The following is a 22,552-nucleotide window of genomic DNA, read 5'->3' as shown; positions in this document are numbered from 1 at the left end:
AATGAATTCCATGATCTAATTCTAATTCATAGTGCTTATAATGTAATTAAAGAATTTGTATAGCGATTATGGACATAGATATAACTTTGTTAATGGGTGGTCCCTCCCAGAGTAGCATGGGTTGAAAACAAAGGACTTCAAGATAGGTGTTGTGGGTGAAAAAAAGGGATCTTCATCTATGCTTTCTCGGAATATAAAGTTTGTTAAAAAATGGTCCTCCTGTTTGAATATTTTTCTATGGACTGTCTACTGGGGTTTAATAAACTTAGTAAGAAGCGTCAAATCATTTTGTTTTCATTAACTTTATTTTAGATCGACATAATTAATGAAAGAACATAAACCGTGTTATAAAAGAATCAACTCATTTATGAGTATATTGCAAAGTTCTCACCATTAATACGTAAATTTGTAGGATTTTCTCTTTCGTAATTTTCATTTTGAGCAAGATTATGAATCCTAAAGCTTTGGTAATAAAATAGAAAATTGTTGGCGATCAAATAAAAATTAATGTTAACATGAAATGTGGCGGACTGCGCGTCTGCATACGGATTGGAGCTTTCAAACAAATAGGGTTTTTAATATGTCGATGGAGTTTATCGATTTCGATACGACACTGAATAATTCTAATACACTCTTGTGCATGTTTAATAAAATTTTCATTACACAATACGAATTTTACAATCTTATATATAAAATTCTCGTGTCACAATGTTAGTTACCGTACTCCTCCGAAACGGCTTTACCGATTTTCACCAAATTTTATTTGCATATTCAGTAAGTCTGAGAATCGGCTACTATCTATTTTTCATACCCCTAAGTGATGACGGTTGTTCACCCTTAATGTTTTTTAATTTATATCAGCTAGTAGAACATAAATAAAGAAAATAAGTTTAACGTTTGCGACATTATGCAAAAAGAGCTCTCCTTCAAAAAAAAATATACCCAAGTCAAGTGACTTTCATATCGATTTAATAACAATTTATGTAATAAAAAGTTTCCGATTTTTATCTGTCAAGAAAGCAATGATTCAACAAAATCTCGGTATAAAAGTCACGTTAATAAAACAACAACATAATAGATACTTACTAAGTATAATATTTAAATAAAAAAGCTATATATTTTACTCATGACTTTCATTGACATTTCAAGTTTTAATTAAGTTTTAACTGACCGCAATTGTACTAATCTATAAAAATCTGTAATTTTAATTACCTTTGATTCCTTCTGGAATCTACAATTAAATCGGGTCAGTACTTCCACTGGTATCTAAAAATATTCCAATATCCGTCTTAATAAAATTTCCACTCAACTATGAAAACAGGAAAGCAATATCGATAATTCTAACTGGACAAGTGGAGTCCCTACGCTCCAGCACTGGCGGGATCACTAGCGCGAGCGCGTGCGCCACGCGCCGGTCTAAATATACCGAACATTTCCCATCCAGCGCATTTCTCAAATTATTACAAAACCCCAAACGAAAATACAACGAAAAGTAAATACCCAGTGACTAAATTAAAGATATAAGTGTTAGTTTTGTAGTGAAGTGCTTAGTGACAAATGCAAAGGAATGCCTGCAAACGCATACCGAAAAGGTGAGTGAGGTTTCCGGAAGATGTTTTATGATTCATTTCGAGTTCCGGACTTGTGAAGTTCAGTTTTCAGATGTCCACCGTTGAAAGGAATCGTCCGTTTGAAAGAATCGGTCCGTTGCAAGAAATCGTTTTGTTTTCGCGCGTAACCAAATTAATTCAGTTTAATTGAAACAATATCAATTATTATATGAAACTGACACTAAAATATACAGTAAGTAAAGTGAATTGGTGATACAATAAAATCAGAAATCCATTTATTAATGTTTCGCGATGATCAGTGTTCAATAATCAAAGAAAAGTAAACGTTACTTCTGAGAACTGAGCAAAACAATACCAAATTGGTGAGAATCTTTTGTGTGAATTGATTAATTTTAATAGAGTGTTAATTTTAAATTAAATTGTCGTATCAGATTTTCGATTTAAACAAGAAATATAGTGGGACCAATTATTTATGAGACAGAAGTGTACGTTTTGTATCTACGCGGAAGTCTTTTTTATGGGCTTATGAATTACTACGAAGGAACGCCAAGGCAAGTATCAATACACATGTTATTTTAACTACATTATGGTGTCGATTTTAGACGTTGGTCTTAAAAAAATCTTTTATATATCTTATTACAAACGCGCCAAAAGAATTATAATTTCAGAAATCACCTTCCATAACGTTTGTGACCAAAAAACTATAAAAATTGAAATATGGTCTAATATTATAAATAACTTCAAATTTATGTACAAATAAATTTCTATTTTCTACGTATCCTTTATGCTTTTATATCATGATTATGCTGAATTTCCTACGGAATAGGAAGCGAGAAATTCCGAGTTATTTAATAAGGTGTAAATGAAAACAATGGTTATATCAGATCTTCTATACTTACAATTCAGATTTTACCGTTTCACTAACGAATAACGAGGAAAGGAGACTGTTTAGCCGTCCATTTGGCGTAAACTGAGAATTAAACTTTACCAACCCTTTCTATGCTACTCCCGATCACAGCTGATCCCTACAGCAAAGAGTTGCTCAGCAAATTCCACCAAGCAGCCAATTTTGATTGGTAAAGATAACGGTTAATGACCAAATTAAGTATATAGAAAATAGTTAAGTCCATGACGTCGAAAAGTTTTGTGCCAAGAGCTTACCCAACGCTTAACGCTTCAAAGCATGGTTATTATTATTGTATGTTATTAAAGCATGGTTATCATTGTTGTATGAAGGTGGTAGAACTCTTTGTGGTTCAACTCCGGCAGCACCACCGCCACACCTATTTCTACCTAATAACAGCAGTGTTAGGCGCTGCTTTGTTCCGGTTTGAAGGGTGTGGTAAGGGAGATAGACTTTTCCGAGGCGTTCCAGCTTAGTCCTCAGGGGTAGCGGCTCATCTGTGGCCGACCTCGGGTAGGAATATCTAATCCTATCTGAGGTTGATTACAGATGTCCACGTGCAGCAGTAGCCACTTACCATCAGGTGGATTGCATGCTCGTTTTCTACTACTATTTTATAAAAAAGAAAACGTATAAATTTTGAAAAATCAGAGGTAGTTATAGTCCGCGTAAAACTGCTAGTCCGCTCTGAATATAGAAAGGAACCGCGTCGCCATAGCAAATTGTATGACTACACCTGCTCGCAACAACTTCAGAGCGGACTAGCAGTTTGGATCGGACTATACCTGGAATTCAAAACCTCAGACGCCCTGATCCAGAGGCCAGGTTTTGGACTGTTATCAGTGATTTAGGTACTATCTTACTGGAAATCTCATATAGGTATATAACGTAGGAAATCCGCCTCCACAACGTCCTTGACGCCCGAATGTTTACATTCCCGGGGAGTTATGACCGTAATTATCGAATCTCTTAAGATTTAATCAGCACATACTTTGAACATAATGAATAAATCTCACGAAAATATCGTTACGTTACTTTTTATCTGTCTGATGATATTTTGGTTTGAATTTCTGCGTATTTTATTAGTTTAAGATTCCGGAAATATAAGATAAATTATTTCTATTTAGACCAACGTTTTCAACTGAAACTTGCTTATGATTTTAGTAGAGAAAGTATGTGCAAAACTTGAGTGTGGTAGAATCCTTTGTAGTTCGCCTCAATACGTGCACCTCATGTACATGCTCATTTGTTAATTATATTTTTTTAAATCTTTCAGTTTATTGGTAATATTTATTGACTTATTCGAGCGATTATCATATTGCTTCTTAGAACATGTGCACATTTGCTTACTAATTTCTATATGGGAACGCAAAGATGCGCCTCGGGTGGCAAAACCAATATTATTGCACTGCTCATGACTTGTATGCTGTCACCGCTTCCCAAAATAATTAATATTTATAAAATCTATGTCATTAGGCATATCCAAAGGGTTCATTATTACAGCTAAGACAAGATGCCTTATCACCACGACTATAAGCTGAACATTAGTATACAAATATTTTCTTTCCTACTTTTAGAAACCACGTTTACTTCATAAAGTTTTCGATTTAAAACTTTTTTTAAAGAGTCAAAACTCAGCATAGTCGAAACTCTCATAGATTATTCTGTCAGAGCGTAAACCGAATATCTAAATTAAAATAAACAGCTATCATTATTAATGATCATTCGAGTCGTGTAGATTAATGTGTTATAGCTGAGAATTAGACACACGGCTCATTTATTTGTTGGTAAAATCTTTACAAATCGTAACATGAATCATGATTCAAAAAATCTAAACTAACACGTTAGAGTTAAATGTATATTATTAGAGATGACGAAATGATATACGGAAGAAACATTTATTGACTAAATTATTGGCTTTTTGGAAATATTATGACTAGACTGCGAATTATGTGCACTATCAAGAAAATAGTACGCAATGCATGAAAAAATCCAGTGAAAAGTACCGAAATAAGCACTAAAATATGCAATAAAGCTATAAAATAGCGTTTTCTAACAATATCCAATAATGACAATGTTACTATCTAACTGCCAACCATAGATCTCAGAGTAATGATTGCTTATATTATTATTATTCTATGCCATATATGTATGTCATTGCTGTCAACATAGATTAGTAAAGATACTTCGCCGCCTTGAAATTGAATGAAGCCACAAACAGCTTATTTCAGTAAGTTCTTTTTTTGAATCCTTGACAAATAAAATCATTTTTAGAGAAAATTTACAAATAAATAACTAATTTACGTAATGAATAAATAATTATTTCAAATATTTTAGGGACATTTTAGCACGGAGACGTGGAGACTTTTTTACGCAACTATTTCAATTGTCAAAACTGGGTACATTTTCTTGTTAGGAGTAAGTAATCTTTACTAATCTATGGCTGCCAACTAACTAAAGAAGTGTGGCCCACGACATTTCCTTCAGTGTTAAAGGCATAATTAAAAACACCAAGATATCAGTACTGATAAATTAAAATAATCTTGTGTGATTATTAATGTTCATTCAAATTTCAAGAGCCGTACAGATTAATGTGTTATAGCTGGGAACTAGACGCACAGCTCATTTATTTAATTTTCTTCGTATTATCTTTACAAATCGTAACATGAATCATGATTAAAAAAACTAAATTAACGTAAGAGATAAAATTAGAGATGACGAAATAAAATTAGGAAAAGCTCAATGATTTGTGGAATTTATTGTGTAAATGATGTTCTTGGAAATATTATGACAATTTTCCTTTCTAGTTGCCAGCTAACTGTACCACATTTCCAGTTTAATACGAGTAGATACATACCAAGAAATCAGTATTTTTATACTAGAACTCAGCAAAAGCATACATAACGGAAAATAGTCAATCTTAAAATCCCATGTCATAACGTTCAGGGAAAACTAAATCAATGTAGAATTTAGTGGATTAATGCTAATTTGCACATATTTGTTGGTATAAGGCTAAAGTCTTATTCCTCAGGAGTAGCTACGCATCTGTGATCGGGTTCAGATAGTTGAAGGTACTTTGAGCTGGCTGTTCATGTGCAATAGTGACCACTTACCTTCAGTTGGACTGCATTTTGTTTCTTTTTTTTATAATATAGGAGTAGCAGACGAGCGTGCAGTATACCTGATGGTAAGTGGCGCCCATGGACATCTGTAATCAACCCCAGATAGGATTAGATATTCCTACCTGAGGTCCGCCACAGATGCGCCGCTACGCCTGAGGACTAAGTTGGAACGCCTCGGAAAAATCTGTCTCCCTTACCACACCCTTCAAACCGGAACACAGCAGCACCTAGCAATGTTATTAGGTAGAAATAGGTGTGGCGGTGGTGCCGCCGGAGTCGAACCACAAAGGGTTCTACCACCTTGTAAATGCTCATTTGTTACTCCAAACTTTTAAATCTACATGAAAACTACATTTAACCAAAGCATATGCATGATAAATATTGATGGTGACAAGAACCATAATACAATAAAAAAAACATTGGAAAATATAAATTATCTCTAGTTAAGACACCAATTTGTCTATCTTTCAACAAAACAATCAACTCATTGAGGAAAAGAAAAAAATAGAATTCTTAAAAAACTAATGACACTTTTGACGTTTTAAATGTAGCTTCTACTAAATTAAATTGTGAGTTTACTACTCACAATTTAATTTAGTTCGTCGTCAATTCATTATTGTTCCACCGGGCACGGGCTCTCCTATGAGAGTGAGGAGTTTATCCCATATACCACCATGTTAGTCAAGTGCAAATTAGTAGATTCCACACACCTTTGCGATTTTAAGGACTCTCAGGTGTGTGAATTTGTAATATTTCTAAATTTATACTTTGATAATTAACTAAAAATACAAAATTAAATTTAGTGTTTTTGTTTTTATTAACTTCTTAATTTTTAAGTAACTAAGTATTATATGATCGGATTTTTTATGTTTTCTATTATTATTGCTTTCTAATGGGGCCCTGAATTCTTGTGTGTCCATGGGCCCCTATATTCCCTAGCCTGGTAAGATCCCTGGGTAAGATGGCCCTGGTTATTTCCATAAATCCTGGCTGTCCTGGCTATTTCCTTACTTTTAAAATATTCCTATTTTAAAAGTAAGTTACCTTTATTTGACCACTTACCATCCGACCATCAGATGGACAGCTCCGATGGCAAGCTTGTTCGTCACTTTAATTTAATAAAAGATAATATTGCATTTATAGATAACAGGATAAAAATATATTATGAAGGAACACAGCCGGTTCTCATCGTGCAAGTACCTACAACAACATCTGTGTACGCTCTCATCTTACAGCCTGAAAAATATGAAGGCACTTAGGAATTTTATCTTGCAATATCCTTATTATATGGATACAGGTACACTCTGTGTGTGAGCTAGATGCACGAGTTTATTCCTTTACAAGTATAATCATACATATATCAAAGCAAACACACACATATGCACAAGGTACCTACGTTGCGCAGAAAATCATAATGCTTTTGAGCTTGTTAACTTCATTCTTTATAAAAAAATTATATACCGGGGTTTTATATAAAAAATGATTCTTAAGTAGTAAATTTTAAAAATATGGTAAATGTCGCCTTTAGCTTTACCTTTTGAAGGTTTCCCCCTCGAAAAGAAAAAAAAATGGTGTCATCTTCCCTAAGGCGATCACAGCTACCCAGCTGCGTAGCCATGGACATCTCTAACCAACGACATGTAGAACAAGGATTTCATTAGAAATCAATCAAATCCACTCCACTCCCTGAAGACTAAGGTCATATGTAAGCCAACCGGCATCCTCACCCTTCCACCGAAATGCAAAATACTTCACGCTAGAACGCTCAAAATTCAAATTCAAATTCAAATCTCATTTATTTAAAATTGATTCATATAGAATACTTTTTGAAAGTCAACAAACTACCACCGCTTCGGAAGGTATTTCGCTATGGAGAAGAAGCGGCGCAAGAAACTCCATACGTGTGCATCCCCCGGTACAATCACCTACTGATTCTATCTTTCGAAAGGTGGCCTATAGTAACGAGTAACCTGCGCCCTACGAAAGTAGTTGACTTAAAAATACTTACAGCTATTCAATTAAAAATGTAACACAGTGTATAATATAGAACGCCATGGGCTAAAGAGATCAGCCCACATCGCTTGCATCGCCCCATTTTACAAAAATATGGGTCAAATTTGTCGAGTAGCTCTGAAACTTTGCGCAACTGAAAACTGTTCTGAACTTTTAATTGCAAAATCCGTTTATTCAAAGCTCATGTTTACGTTATAAATATGGTTATATGGTTATTTTTTATGGCTATTTCTGCCTATTAGCAGTGTTAAGCGCTGTTGTGTTCTGGTTTAAAGGGTGTGGTAAGGGAGCCATACTTTTCCAAGCCTCAGGCGTAGCGACGCCCACAGATAGGCGATCTCAGATAGGAATCTACTCTTATCTGAGGTTGATCACAGACGTTCATGCTCGGCAGTAGCCACTTACCATCAGGTGGACTGCATGCTTATCTACTACTCTTATAGTATAAAAAACTGACCAGTTAGGCCCTTTCAACATGCCAGTAGGAGCCTATGGTATAGGTATAATTTATATGCGATGTTTTTCTGTGGCAACAATTGAAAACGAAAATGAAAAATGAAAAGATGGTTTATTGATTCACAAATAACGTTACAAAGCGTTGCCAGGGCCCCTGTACTGAGTACAACTCGTATTACTGGGTACCCCGCTCAATCCTCCTAGAATACAATTGAATCAACTAATAATATATGTAGAAAAAAAACAATAATTGCAAATATCTTTAATACAGCACCAAATAAATGTCTAAGTGCAAGTCCAACTCGCACATAAATTAATAAATAGTACTTTTAGTATGTGTAATCATAGCAGCTATAGCAGTATATCGAGTTATTTTAAAGGCTTTCATAGTTAACTATGTCTCTATTTATATTAGAAAAGCCAGGGAATTAAACCAGCACAATTTTCTCATTGAATAACGCTCATAAAGTTTCTCATCTGAATAACGTTATCTCACCGACACTTGACGAGATAAAATGGGTTGTTATTAACATTATAACACTTGCATACTTATCACGACTACACGTTATAATCATGTAAATATTGCTCATAATGAGTAGGAGGTTCGGATTTAAGGCCATAATGGTCTAAACTTTAGGCCAGTAGATTTCAGTGTTGAATAGACATCACAATCAATTCGAAACCATAGACACCACGTTACAACTTTTTCAGGGGATTTCGAGTTGAAATAATGATTTAAACTAAACTTTAGACCAAAATTGTATTTGACTGTCACGTTTCATACACATTTTAAAAGTAAAGCCTTTCCTGATTCCATAAGTACCACCGTCACACCTATTTCAGCTTATATCAGTAGTTTCAAGCGCTGCCATTCTGTTTTCAAGGGTATAAAGAGGCATTCCAATTAACTCCTCAGTCGTGGCGTCTGTTTATTTGTCTCATTTTTAATCATATTAAAGTATCGAACGAGCATGCAGTCCACGTTTTAGTAAGTGGCCACTGTCCTCCATGGGCACCTGTAACCAACTCCATATAGAACGGCTATTAATGAGGACTAAGATGATTGCCACATCAGTTTCAGACAGTACGCGTCTACACCCTCCCCAGGAAGGACGGCGGTATGTGTGGTCGCATACCGTCGTACACACCAGACGGTGTGGCGAATGCCAAGGTCACCTGAACGGAGCCCGACGGGGCAATGCGTTAAGAGGACTCCGGTTGTGTTCCTTTGGAGATCCCGGAGTCCTCTACTCAGCGCCGAGGACGGCCACCGGGCGGGTTTTAGTGCGGTAAAAGTCCCACATAACCAGGCGTCACTTCCATAGCGTCGGGTACCTTTTGAAGGTTTCCCCCTCGTAAAAAATAGGCGTAGACGCCTATTTTTTTTTACCCTTCCACCAAACCGCAAGGACTGCTTCACAATAGTTATAAGCATGACGGATGCACCGTCCTCTTTCTACTTTTCAATTTCATAAAATCTGATCTCGAAATCAAGATGTTCTTCAGAACGCCACAAGCAAGTTCTTCGCACTACGAGAATTAATTAATGAAATGAAAACACAGATGAAATGTTCCTTCTCTTGTCTCTAAAATGAAATGTAGACTGATTGCATTGTTCCAACAATGGTTGCAAGAACAATGCTCGTGATCGAGATCTCGATGCAAAAATGTTTTTCATCAAGAAAACATTTGGGTGTTTCTTACAATCTGGTTACTAACTCTAACGCATTATTATAATGGACTTTTAAAATGGAAACCTTGATGAACTATTGGGTTAGGTTAACTGTTGGTTTTCGGTTTTCGAAAACAAACGATAGGCTTACTTGAAGGTGGTAGAAGCGTCTGTGATTCGACTCCGGCGGCACCACCGCCACACCTATTTCCGCCTAATATACAAATAACATCAATGTTTATCGCTGCTGAGTTCTAACGGTATATTTATCCAATATAGTCCTTAGGGATAGCACCGCATGTGCAGCCAACTTCAGGGCAGACTAATCTTATCTAAATCTTATAACCGCTGCGTTAACGTTGCTATTACTAATAGATACAATTAAACGCGTTGACAGCAAAATTTCCTAGATGAGGTTTAATACTTTATTGGTTAATGGATGATTTTGGTCCATATTGACTAAATTGATTTTATGAAGGGTTACATTTCCTATATATTCCAACGTCTTACAAAATGTATTAACAAATCAGCGATATCTTGGCTTTAAATGGGGACGTCCAATGTACGTATTTCTTGTCACTTATGACGGCTAAATGTGTTTTAGTGTAACAATAACCTCGTAGGAAAAATATTTTTTAACCCGAAAGGGTTTATGTCAGCGGTCTTTGACCAAAGGTTGACAACCCCAAAAGCGCAGCAAAAAACAAAAGGGATGCGTGCACCGGCGGTGCGTTGCCATTTCGAAAATAATTCATTGCGTGGAAATGGGGTCACGGCGGAGGTGAAGTTGCTGAGATGCGCCGCGCAGGGCACCGCCGCCCGAGGTTGCAGACTGCGCGCGCCGCCCGCCCAGCTCACCACGAAACCTTCGGCTCCGCAAAAAATTAAAATAAAAATCACAAATCGAGCCGCACTCCGACTTAGTACATTTAAACAAAATAAAAACAAAATGGCGCCCCGCGGACGCACGGCTATTCCCGATAATGTGTGACGATTCGCAGTATGTTTCGCCTTACGGGGCTTAACTGAGTGTATCTCATTGTGTGTTGGGTGTTAATATAAATAAATAGTGTTATGTGTGACGGATAAGTGAGCCAGCTAGATTGCTTTCGAATCCCTGTAAGTATTCCTCTATTTATTTGTCGACAACAGTTTCGTAGTCGAGTCGTAATAATTACGAATGAAAAATTATATTCATAAAATATTTTACATATAAATTACTTATTATATATGTCTTAGTATATTTTGTTATGTGTTATAATATACACTATTTATAATAAATAATAAGTCTTAGTAATGTTAGGGAAAATTCCAGAAACACAGATTTCATTTTTCCTTCATGAAAATAGTGACGAAATACTAACTAATTTTATTATTTTAGATAGTTTTACTGTGTATAGGACTTTTAATAGAATAGCTACCTGAAGATAGCTGAAGTATCCATCAAAATATAATTATATCATTAGTGAAGGTTGATTGATTAATGTTTCATAGAATTGATGGGCGAGCTGCCTCTAACGATATTTTAATTATCATCAACTAGATTAATTGTTTATTTTCATATATATTCACGATTTTTCAATATTACATTTTTAATTATTTTTACATACCAATTATTATACATTGAATTTTTGTGAAAAAATATTAAATTTGTAGATACCAATATTAATATTACCTACTATTAAGATTATACTGGATACCTGGATACCTGGTTTTCCAAATAAATATATTTCTATACTACAATAATATTATAGTACCTAGTTTTGGGCTGTTAAAATGTAATTTTCTGCATTTATATTATAATTTGTGAAAATACATGAAAATATAATAACAGGAGATGTGATAGTCATAGGGGTTCAGTCTTCTTTCTTCTTCTTCAACAACCCATTACTGTCCCACTGCTGGGCACGGGTCTCCTCTCAGAATGAGAAGGATTAGGCCATAGTCCACCGCGCTGGCCAAGTGCGTATTGGTAGACTTCACATACCTCTGAGACATTTTTTTTTAAATCTCTCAGGTATGCAGGTTTCCTCACGATGTTTTCCTTCACCGTTTAGCAAGTGATAATTAATTTCTTAATACGCACATAACTTTGAAAAATCAGAGGTGCGTGCCTGGGATTTGAACCTCGGACCCCTCGATCGAGAGGCCGAGTTTCTTAACCACTAGGCTATCACTGCGTGATAGGGGTTCAGTGACTTATTAAAATGACCCCATTAACTACCAGAAAAAGACACTTCTAAGATTATTTTCTAAGATGTAATTGGGAACCAAAACCCTATGCAAAGTAAGGGACAACAGAAACGAGTAGCTTACATGATTTTGTGCCACAAACATGACACTCTTCAAGATTGGTTCAAAAGAGAATTAGTGATCTGTTTAAAAGCAGCGACTCGTCTGGTGTTGCAAATATCCATAGATGACGGTAACTTTCCATCGGTATCATTCCAACTGTATCTGTTTTTAATTAAACTGAAGTAGCAAGATGGTAGAACTCTTCGTGGTTCGACTCCGGCGGCACCACCGCCACACCAATTTGTGAAGTGGGTGGGGGGTAACAGTTTGAAGGGGGACATACTTTTCCGAGGCGTTCCAGGTTAGTCCTCACTGTTAGTGGATTACAGATGTCCATGGGCGGTAGTAGCCACTTACCATCAGGTAAGTGACTGCTCGTCTGCTAGTACTATATTATAAAGAAAGCAAACAAACACAGTTCACCTGATATTACGTGGTCACTGTCGGCCATGGGTATCTGAGCCCTACTAATTGTAGATCGGGTTCTATCTGAAGCCGATTACAGGTGCCATTCTTGACGATCAAAACGGTCATATCGTAAGTAAGTCAGTCGGTATCTTCATTCCTCTACCGAAACGCAGAATTGTTTAGGCTAGAAATAGGGGTGGCGGTGGTACATCCCCGGTTAAGCCATACGGGCTCTGTCATTTTCTAGCTGAAATCTTCCGTCTTAAAGACTTTATTGCGAAAGGAGTAATGAGGATAGGTATATAAGAACAATTAAAACTTTTTCGGTGTTTAAGCTGTGTATCAGAAAAGGGAGTCTTCGAAAAAATGCCTCAGTAAAGGAGATTTCTCGAATTTTTTATATAATATAAGAGTAGCAGACGAGCATGCAGTCCACGTGATGGTAAGTGGCTACTGCCGCCCATGGACATCTGTAATCAACCCCAGATAGGATTAGATAATCCTACCTGAGGTCGGCCACAGATGCACCGGTACTCCTGAGGACTAAGCTGGAACGCCTTGGAAAAGTCTGTCTCCCTTACCACACCCTTCAAACCGGAACACAGCAGCGCCTAAAACTGCTGTTATTAGGTAGAAATAGGTGTGACGGTGGTGCCGCCGGAGTCGAACCACAAAGGGTTCTACCACCTTCAAATTTTGTGAAACAAATTTCCTCATTTTTTTAAATCATTACGTAGGAAAGTCTCTTGTTGTTTGACCATAACTACAGTGACAAATAGACAGACTGTTCAGTAGTTATCTCGAAAATGTAACATACCTACTTATTGATGCCCATCACTACACATAAAAAATCATCATCGGTACGTTTTACTCGCAAAATTCGCAACGCCATCAGCGGATTGATTTGAAATTTTAACACAACCTTGCTTCGACATTAGAGTGTTTTATAATTCCTTAAAATTTCAACAGGAATCTAAAATTCAGCCACCGAGAAACTTGCCAGGTGTAACAAATACATACGCTCAATCTATCTATATCTTTTTTCTTTTACATTATTAAATGAAAAAAGATATAATTAATTCCAAAAGAAAATGATCCGGAACCCTGGAAGCAGATGTGGTCACAGTACAAACCATTGTCGTTAAGTCGTCAGAAAATTAAAATGTGAAGTAATATATTTTTATTAGTAGCGTTGGCGTTTGGCGAGCAAATTTTATATGAAGTGCATAATGCGAACAATTATATCTTATTAGCAATGCCAGCTCACTGTTTATTATTATATAAATTATATTATTATTTTGTTTTCAAGCGCGCCCCGCCTGCGTTTATTATCGATCTACAAAGTTAAACACTAAAGCAATCAGGGAATGGATGGGTGATCGCTGGTGGTTAAATATAAGTAACAACTTTACATCAAGTAAAGTTTAGAAGGTTGTAGAAGCCTCTGTGATTCGACTTTGAAAGTACCACCGCTACATATCATCATCATCATCTACCCACTGTTCCACTGCTGAGCACGGGTCTCCTCTTAGAATGAGAAGGATTAGGCCATAGTCCACCGCGCTGGCCAATTGCGTATTGGTAGACTTCTCATACCTTTGAGATTTTTTTATTTTTTTATGAATCACTCAGGTATGCAGGTTTCCTCAAGATGTTTTCCTTCACCGTTTAAGCAAGTGATAATTAATTTCAAAACGCACATAGTTTTGAAAATCAGAGGTGCGTGCCTGGGATTTGAACCTCGGACCCCTCGATCGAGAGGCCGCGTTTTTTAACCAATAGGCTAACACTGCTTTTTTACCACCACATATATTTCTGACGAATAACAGGTTGTGTTCCGATGAAAACCCCCCGGTGGCCGTCCGTTCGGTGGATAGTACCCTGGGGACTCTTATACTATATTATTATAGCACTTGACGACTCGCGTGGCGGAGGGGTCACTATACCGGACTGACGCGCAGAGGGTCCCGGGTTCGATCCCCGGCCAGACAGAAATTTTAATGATGAATTTAGATTTCTGTTTCTGGGTCTGGGTGTTTGTGTATTTGTCTCTGTGTGTGTCCATGGCACCCACGATACAGGGAATCCTAGTGTGGGGCTGTGAGTGTAGAAAGCGTTTCTTTGTTTGTTTGTTGTTGTTTGTTGGGGGTTTTTAGTGGGTAGCCCATAAGCCATTGTTGCTCCCACGGCACTGGTTACCTTGTAAAGGTTCCCCCTCGACAAAAAAGGTGTATGTCTTATGCTCTTGTAAATGTAATATCTACTATGTAAGTTATTTATTTGTATACCAACTGTTGTTATAGCAGAAATAGGTGTGGGGCGATGTTCGAAGGGTTGTAACCTTTAAGTGATAGACATTTCACATAAACACAAAATGTTATCTGCAAACATAAATTTATATTTACCTACACAGTTGTGCTGGAGCTCAATATCCGGGGTAGAGAAGTGTTTCCTCTCGTCATTTTATCTACAGTAGTCCACAAAAGTACAAACTAGTTTCTGAAGGGACGTTATGAAATAAGTCGCTATCTTTTTGGTATATTGTACGCCTTGCTATTTTCTTACTGAAAAGAATAAGGTGTTATTATATTTTATTCTCGTCCTTGTAAATGTAATGACTACTTTATAAGCTTTTTTATTTGTATACCAATTGGCAGGTGGTAGAATTGAGGCTGCTAGAACCAGAGTGGCCTAGCAGCATTTTAATGGCTATCTGTATTTTCGTTATTTAAAAATGTTGCACAATTTTACTTTTCACCATATTGTAAATCATGTTTTTTGTAGTTAGGCTACTCTGGCTCTAACAGCCTCAATTATTTCTGGTTCGACTCCGTGGGCATCAACTCCACACCTATTTCTAGCGTGATGCAATTCTTGCATATCGGGGGAAGATAAAATGTACAAAATGACCTACACATCTTAGTCTTAAGGTGTGGCAACGCATCCGTAACTAGCTTCAGATAAAACCACTGATCTATATGGACTTAGTTATTGGTCCATGGGCAGCAGAGACTTACTATTAGATGGACTTCTTTCGTTTGCCATCTGCCGTTCCACATAGCTCGGTCATTTCGTGCGGTGTCTGTGGGTTAAGGTCTCTTAAACTAAGTTCAATATTTCATTTTCACTGAAATTAACGGAAATCAGCAGTGACCGCGCAATCGTCTGTCTCGAGCAGGGGTCGGAAACCCGAGGTCCATTTCAGAAAATTAGTTTTTTCTATGAATAAATTGAAATGAAAACAATTGTATTAACATCAATTCTTATGCATTAAACTATATCGTTGTAAGCCTTACACGGGGAGGAAATTGTAGTTCACGAATTATTACCCATTGGTAGTAGTAGTAGTTTTTAGTAGTCGATTTGAGATAAGTCGTTATCTGAAATAACCGTCAAATAATTCCAGTTCACGTTAGTTTGAATGAAAGTTTTGTCTGAAAGCTTTTACTCCACTCTACAGCCCTTTAAATTCAATCACTTTATTCCTATGCATATCAACATAGATACTTTATATTAATGGTGGCGGCTTCAGCTACACCCCCTTCCCCACGACGCCCTCCCCCCTACAGTATAGGGCTCTCTAAGTTATTTTGTTGCAATACACAATATTCTATTACATTTTTTACGTTTTTGTAATACATTAAGATTTTTGAGATTTAAATTATTGATTGATTTGATTATAGTTTTGATGGATGTATACTTTTTGAATTCCGAATCCGAAACCTTGCAAAGCCATAACTTGTAATTAATTTAAGAACTACAAAGACAAAAGAATTATGAAATAAGGTAATTTAAAAATTCAATTTGTTTTTTGACTGAACATAAAGAATATTCCGTCCCAAATTCATCCACTACATCATATTCACCTCTTTTAAAACAAAATACTTAACACAATTGCTAAAATGCTAGTTTTAACTGATCGCCATTTTATTTTTAACGACAGAATATTTACATGAGTAATGTTTTGAATAGCTATTAAATTATACGTTGTATGGCTTTCACAAAAATGTTATCGACCTCTGACCTACAGAAAATTATTTATTTTGTAATTTTATCTATGGTTGATAACAGATCTTACGTGCGGCAGTAGTAACTTACCAACAGGCTATTAAGGGGTTAAACCTTTGTGGTTCGACTCCGGCGGCACCACCGTCACACCTATTTCTGCCTAATAACACTAGTTTTAAGCGCTACTGTGTTTTGGTTTGAAGGGTGTGATAAGAGACATATTTTTCTGAGGCGTTCCAGCTTAGTCCTCAAGGGTAGTGGCGTATTTGTAACCAACCTCGAGTAGGTATCTTATTGTATCTGGGGTTGATTACAGATGTCCATGGACGGCAGTAGCTACTAACCATCAGGTGGACTGTATGCTCGTCTGCTAATCCTATTTTATAAGAAAAGGTGAACAGCAAGGTCGCTTCCTACTTCAACTTCTTTATTATACAAAAAAATGTTAAGGGTGAACAACCCTTATCACTTACGGGTATGAAAAATAGATAGTAGCCGATTCTCAGACCTATTGAATATGCATTAAAAATTTGGTGAAAATCGGTAAAGCCGTTTCGGAGGAGTACGGTAACTAACTGTGACACGAGAATTTTATATATAAGATTTTAAGTAAATTTGTTATTTATACGGATCGATAAAAGAAGCAGGTGTGCTGATTGCTTTATTTTTAAACTAAACTAAAATAAAATAGTAACTTCCGTTTATTTATTTTATTCGTGACTATGACCCACATATAGGTTTGAGAGTCAATGACATTGAGGCCTTACTACCTATATTTAAATACCTTTTAGTTTTTAGTATCAATATTAAACATAACATTTTGAACTCCATTTAAAAATACTTTTTGATGAACATCCCGCGCAGACAGTTCCAGTTTCAATCTCTGGACAGACAATCTCTACATGATCAATTTATATTTCTATATTCTGTACCTGGGTGTTTGTGTATTTGTCTATGTGTGTGGCCATGGCACCCACGTCACAGAGAATCCTAGTGTGGGTACACAAGTATAAAAACATCTTAAAAACGAGAATTCCAACACACCATATTGGAAAACCTATATGATCCTTTTTTAAAGTTTATAAAACCATCGATCAATACCCAATAGACGTGAGGGCGGGCGGGCGGTAACACAGTTTAATCAACGTTCCGCCCACGGGAGATCTAATAAGCGCATGTCACTGGAATTCACTTCCAGTCCTCCACCACTTCCGGTGCGCTAGTTTCAAACGCCTAAAGTGAAATAAGGCTTTCTAACGCTTTCTACACTCATAACCATAGGATTATCTGTCTAGATTCTTTCAAAATAGTAGGGTCTATCTGATGTTAAGTGATTATGTGGCCCAGACAAGATAGGAGACTTACCTGAGTTCTAATGAAAGCGAATCGCGGCGCCGAGGTTCGGTCAACCTCAGGTTGTCATGATTACACTCCTAGGGGTTGATTACAGACGTTCATGGGCGGCAGTAGCCTTTTACCATCAAAAGGACTGCAATGCTACTTCTACTGCTAAGTTGCTATTTCGATATTATAAAAAAAATATATCAGTATTGAGACATATCACTGATACATTAAAAAACCTATGTTGCCTTAATTATCACTCAAGTTAACACATTTTACTAAGTAAATTAATATTAAATGACCCAGTTTGTATCTTGTAACTCCTTTGAATTAGGCAGCGTACGTAAGTAATTCTAGCAGACGCAGGAGATAACTGAAAGATACTACAAAATGTAAATTGAATACATAGGTGCCATTTGTGCATCAACAAATATCAAAGCATTTTTACCCGATTGCCGAGGATAATGTTTTCCGAGCGTATGTATGTTTGTTTGTATGTCTTATTCTTTGGCATGTCCTGCCCAAACGGCTTGACGAATTTTAACATATGAGGTATCGTTGGATTCGTCAAAACTGTGAGAGTGACATAGGCTATATTTTTAAGCAGTCGGGTTACTTTTGTTTTTAAAACAATTCTCTACTTGTAATTATTTTTCTTTATTCGTCATTTGAAATTACTCAAAATGTGAACTGAATGAACACCATAAACGTTAACTGTCAAAGATAACTAACATTATAAACAGAAGTTCCATAAAGGTCACATTCAATTTGACTGGTTTCGGCTTTCGATGAATTTAATACAGACTTCAGTCGGCTGTCTTTAGATTGTAGGCCGCCTTACGTTGTCTTGGTAATTTACTATGTATGTGGTCCTACATATTTGAATGCCTCCTTATTAGGATCACAGCCAAAAGTCAAATTTCATACATCGTCGTATTCATGAAAGTTTATTCGCGGAGATATTCTGTCGGTCACACATGCGTTGCTGATGACTAAGTTAGAATGCCTCGGGCAAGTATGCCTTCTAAACCACATTTTTAAACCGTAACTTTGGCGCTTAACATTGCCTTTTTATAATGTAAGATTTATATAATATAGGCTACTGCCGCCCAAGGACATCGGTAACTTGAAGTCGAGCACTGATGCGCCGCTTCCCCTGAGGACTAAGCTGGAACGCCTAGGATAAGTATATCTCCCTTCAAACCAGAACACAGCAGCGCATAACACTGCTGTTATTAGGCAGAAATAGATGTAACGTCGAACAAAGGCTTCTTCCATCTTCTAGATTTTCTAGCTTATTACACATGTCTAAGTGCAGCCACTTACCATTACCACATGCTCTCTTGCTACTTCTGTAACAAAGCGACTTGTAAGCCATCTTCTGCACTATCTAGCTTATTACAGTCGGAGAACTCCGGGATCTCCGACGGAGACAAAACCGGAATCCTCCAAGCGCAATGCACCGCATTGGGGGAGCACTTTTCGCTCCTCCCACACCATCTGGTGTTTACGACGGGATGCTACCACACATACCGCCGCCCTTCCCAAGGTTGCTTGCTGGACGGTTCAAGCTCCCACTCTTAACGCCCGCAACCCCGAAAGCCCCTTTTAGTCGCATCTTACGTCAAGCAGGGGATACCGTAGCCCTATTCTAGTCCCGGGACTACAGGGACAACTATCTAGATTGTTACAGATGTCCAAGTGCAGCCACTTACCATTACCACATGCTCGGTCGCTACTTCTATAACAAAGCGACGTGTAAGCCATCTTCTGTACTATCTAGCTTACCTATTACAGACATAGTTTAGTAAAGATATATCACCGCCTTGTAATTGAAGGAAGCCACAAATGGCAGACACATACGTAAAATGGCAGACTGTTTTCCCATTACGTCTCCGACCGTCATGGTGTGATTTACGCGGAACAATGCCGACATGTGCAGTTAAGTGGTGCAAAAACAACACGAAATCGATGAAAAAGTGCGGAGAAATATCGTTTAATTCGTAAATGCTCTAAAAACTATTTTTTTTTATATTTTTCTAACACGAAAATAGATGACAGTGACAAATTCAATTGTCATTTTTTTGTTAGGAGTGAGTAATCTTTACTAATCTATGATTACAGTCCTCCAAGTGCAGCCACTCACCATTACCACATGCTCGGTCGCTGCTTCTATAACAAAGCGCGTAAGTGCGACAGTGTTGCTGACAGATATTGAATCAGCCGGCAAGGCGCAAGTGGGTCATGTAGGATGCATATGTGGAGGGTGCGATGTGGCCGGATAACTCGTCCAATGAACTAAGCGTCAGGATTACGCTTCTGTGCCGTTATTTTGCCGAATTATGTATGAAAATGTTTTGTTTCATGGCACATATTCAAGTCAAAGTTTAGAGTTGTAATTATTTTGTTTTTTCACAATTGTAACTTTACTTGTAACTAACCGACAAACTATATTTACCCTTGGAAGTATTTTTTTACGATTCGATAGATAAACGAAACATGTCGTAAATACCGATTCCTTTATTTCTAATATAATATTTGATTTCTTACCAGAGGGGTACAAATTACTTATAAATCATAGCGGTCTTCGTAATACACACTTTATTAAAATTTCATGTACTTATTTATTACGGTTTGAGAGATAGAGCCTTGTGATAGACGGACAGATAGCGGAGGCTTAGTAATAGAGTCCTGTTTTTACACTTTGGATACAGAACCCTAAAAAACAGGAAAGTCCTACCAGAAAAGCCGATATGGTGTCCACATAGCGTGCACGTCCCGCTAACGTAGTGAACAATGTTCGCTCGCTGGAATGAGCTTCCGTACGGAAATGGAGCTTTTTGAGCTTGTAATGCTGTCATTTATACTATAGAATCATATATTATATTATGTAAATTTGTTTTCATGTAAGTTCGTTCGTTTATCCATAAATGAAGCAAAGAAATATAATGAAAAAACAAAGTTTGAGGCAAAAAAAGACCCGTTAATAAGTTTATATTAATTTTGTATGTGAAAACACAATTTGTTGGTAATATCAACAAATTGTGTTTTTACACATACTAATTTTTATTTCAACGTAAAATGAACTTAGTATTGTTGGACTCCGTCAGAAAAGGTAATTAGGAAATTTAGGTTAATTTTTTTGCTATCTTGGAAGTATCGAATGCTCTGAGGTGAGACTTATAATGAAAAGTAAGCGCACATACATAAGCTACGTGCTAACATTCTAATCTAAAAATATCGCGGTACTTTCATAAAAGTAAAAATAAATAAATAAAACTGTCGGTAGGAAAACATTGAATTATAGACCTTCCTTCTGCTTCGAACAGATTTAATTAAGCGGTATATTAATTAACGTTTTATATGATGTTCGTCCGTGACTGCATCTACTTTTTAAAACGCCATCTACACTTCGTTCGCCCCATACTAGGATTCCCTGTATCGTGGGTGCCGAGCACACACAAAGACGAATACACAAACACCCAGACCCAGAACATACATCTAAATTCATCATTCAGATATCTGTCTGGCAGAGGATCGAACCTGGGACCCTTTGCGCGAAGAAAAGATACAAGTGCCTTTTTTTACCACTGTATTTACTATCAACGAGATATAAAAGTACAAATAAATTTAACTAAATGATTTAGATATTATGCAGATTTTATTTATTATACAGAAGTAGCAAACGAGCATACAATCCACCCGATGGTAAGTGGCTACTGTCGCCCATGGACATTTGTAACCAACCACAGATAAGATAACATTCTAACATGCAGTCGGCCACAGATGCGTTGCTGCTGCCACCCCTGAGGACTAAGCTGAAAGTCCTCGGATATACATGTCTCTCTTACCATACCCTTAATACTGCTAGAAGGTAGAAATAGGTGTGGTGGTGGGGCCGCCGCAGTCGAAAAGGAAATTTATCATCTTCAATTTATTATTATTAATATATCATCCAAAAGAATTACTTGTGATCGCTATACGTAAAAGCATTATTTCATCCATTTTTTATTTTATAGTAGACTATAAAAGCATAAAAATAATGCAGTCGGCTTTTAGATTACAAATTGGATTTAATTTAAACTTTCAATTAAGCTTCAAAAATGAAGGACTTTCAATTATAAACCATTTAAAAAACGTGTTCAGTTTCCCTTTGACACGTTTTTAATTAGCAGGCGGGCGAGCGCTCCCGAAAATTCATTGTACGGGGTGTATGCGAGGGAGAAAGTTGGTTGTTTGTGCCGCAAAACTACAGAATTGAGTTTATTATATTGAAATAGCGAACGCTTGCAGTCTGATGGTAAGTGTATATGACTGTCCATGGACATACGAGTATGTAATCAACCCTAAATGAGATACGATTTCGAAATCTCTCTGTAGCCATCCACTCTTGACAGAGTGATCGTGGCATGATGATGACAAATGGTCAGTCATCACAGCTGTCTTAAACAGTAGGTTTTGCGAGCCTTCGCCACAGCCTTCTATTGCTAGCCTTGCCGCAACACTCGACGACGGAATACTGTGTGCTAGATTTTATAAGGTCTGTCCAGAGAGTAGGCGATCTGCCCCGTGACCTCTTTCCTTCTACCTTTCCCTGAACTACAAGCCGTACTACTGAGTTCTCGTCCCTAGAAATGTGGCCGAAAATTTTCGAAATAACGCAGACCTTTTCGAAGCAGAAACTCCTGGAAAACGTCTCCCTTATCACACGCTTTAAACCGGAATACACCAGCTCTTAACACTGTTATTAGGCAGAACCCTT

At 37.0% G+C, this 22,552-nt stretch overlaps 1 protein-coding gene across 9 annotated transcripts in view; it reads left to right on the top strand.

Annotated features, from left to right (window-relative positions):
* Positions 1-10,534: 10,534 nt before the first annotated feature.
* LOC140754709 (muscle calcium channel subunit alpha-1) overlaps positions 10,535-22,552 on the top strand; it is a 97,282-nt gene continuing 85,264 nt past the window's right edge. For all 9 annotated transcript variants that reach the window (XM_073089761.1, XM_073089768.1, XM_073089762.1 and 6 more), the window contains exon 1: positions 10,535-10,857. The gene's annotated coding sequence lies outside the window, so the exon portion shown is untranslated. The remainder of the gene's footprint in view (positions 10,858-22,552) is intronic.

Source organism: Epargyreus clarus, unplaced genomic scaffold (assembly GCF_041222505.1).
Source record: "Epargyreus clarus isolate Ecla_fem2 unplaced genomic scaffold, WU_Ecla_fem_2.2 ptg000031l, whole genome shotgun sequence".
In the NCBI taxonomy this organism is placed as follows: Eukaryota; Metazoa; Arthropoda; class Insecta; order Lepidoptera; family Hesperiidae; genus Epargyreus; species Epargyreus clarus.
The sequence above is the reverse complement of the archived record's forward strand: the minus strand, read 5'-3'. Positions and strand labels throughout refer to the sequence as shown.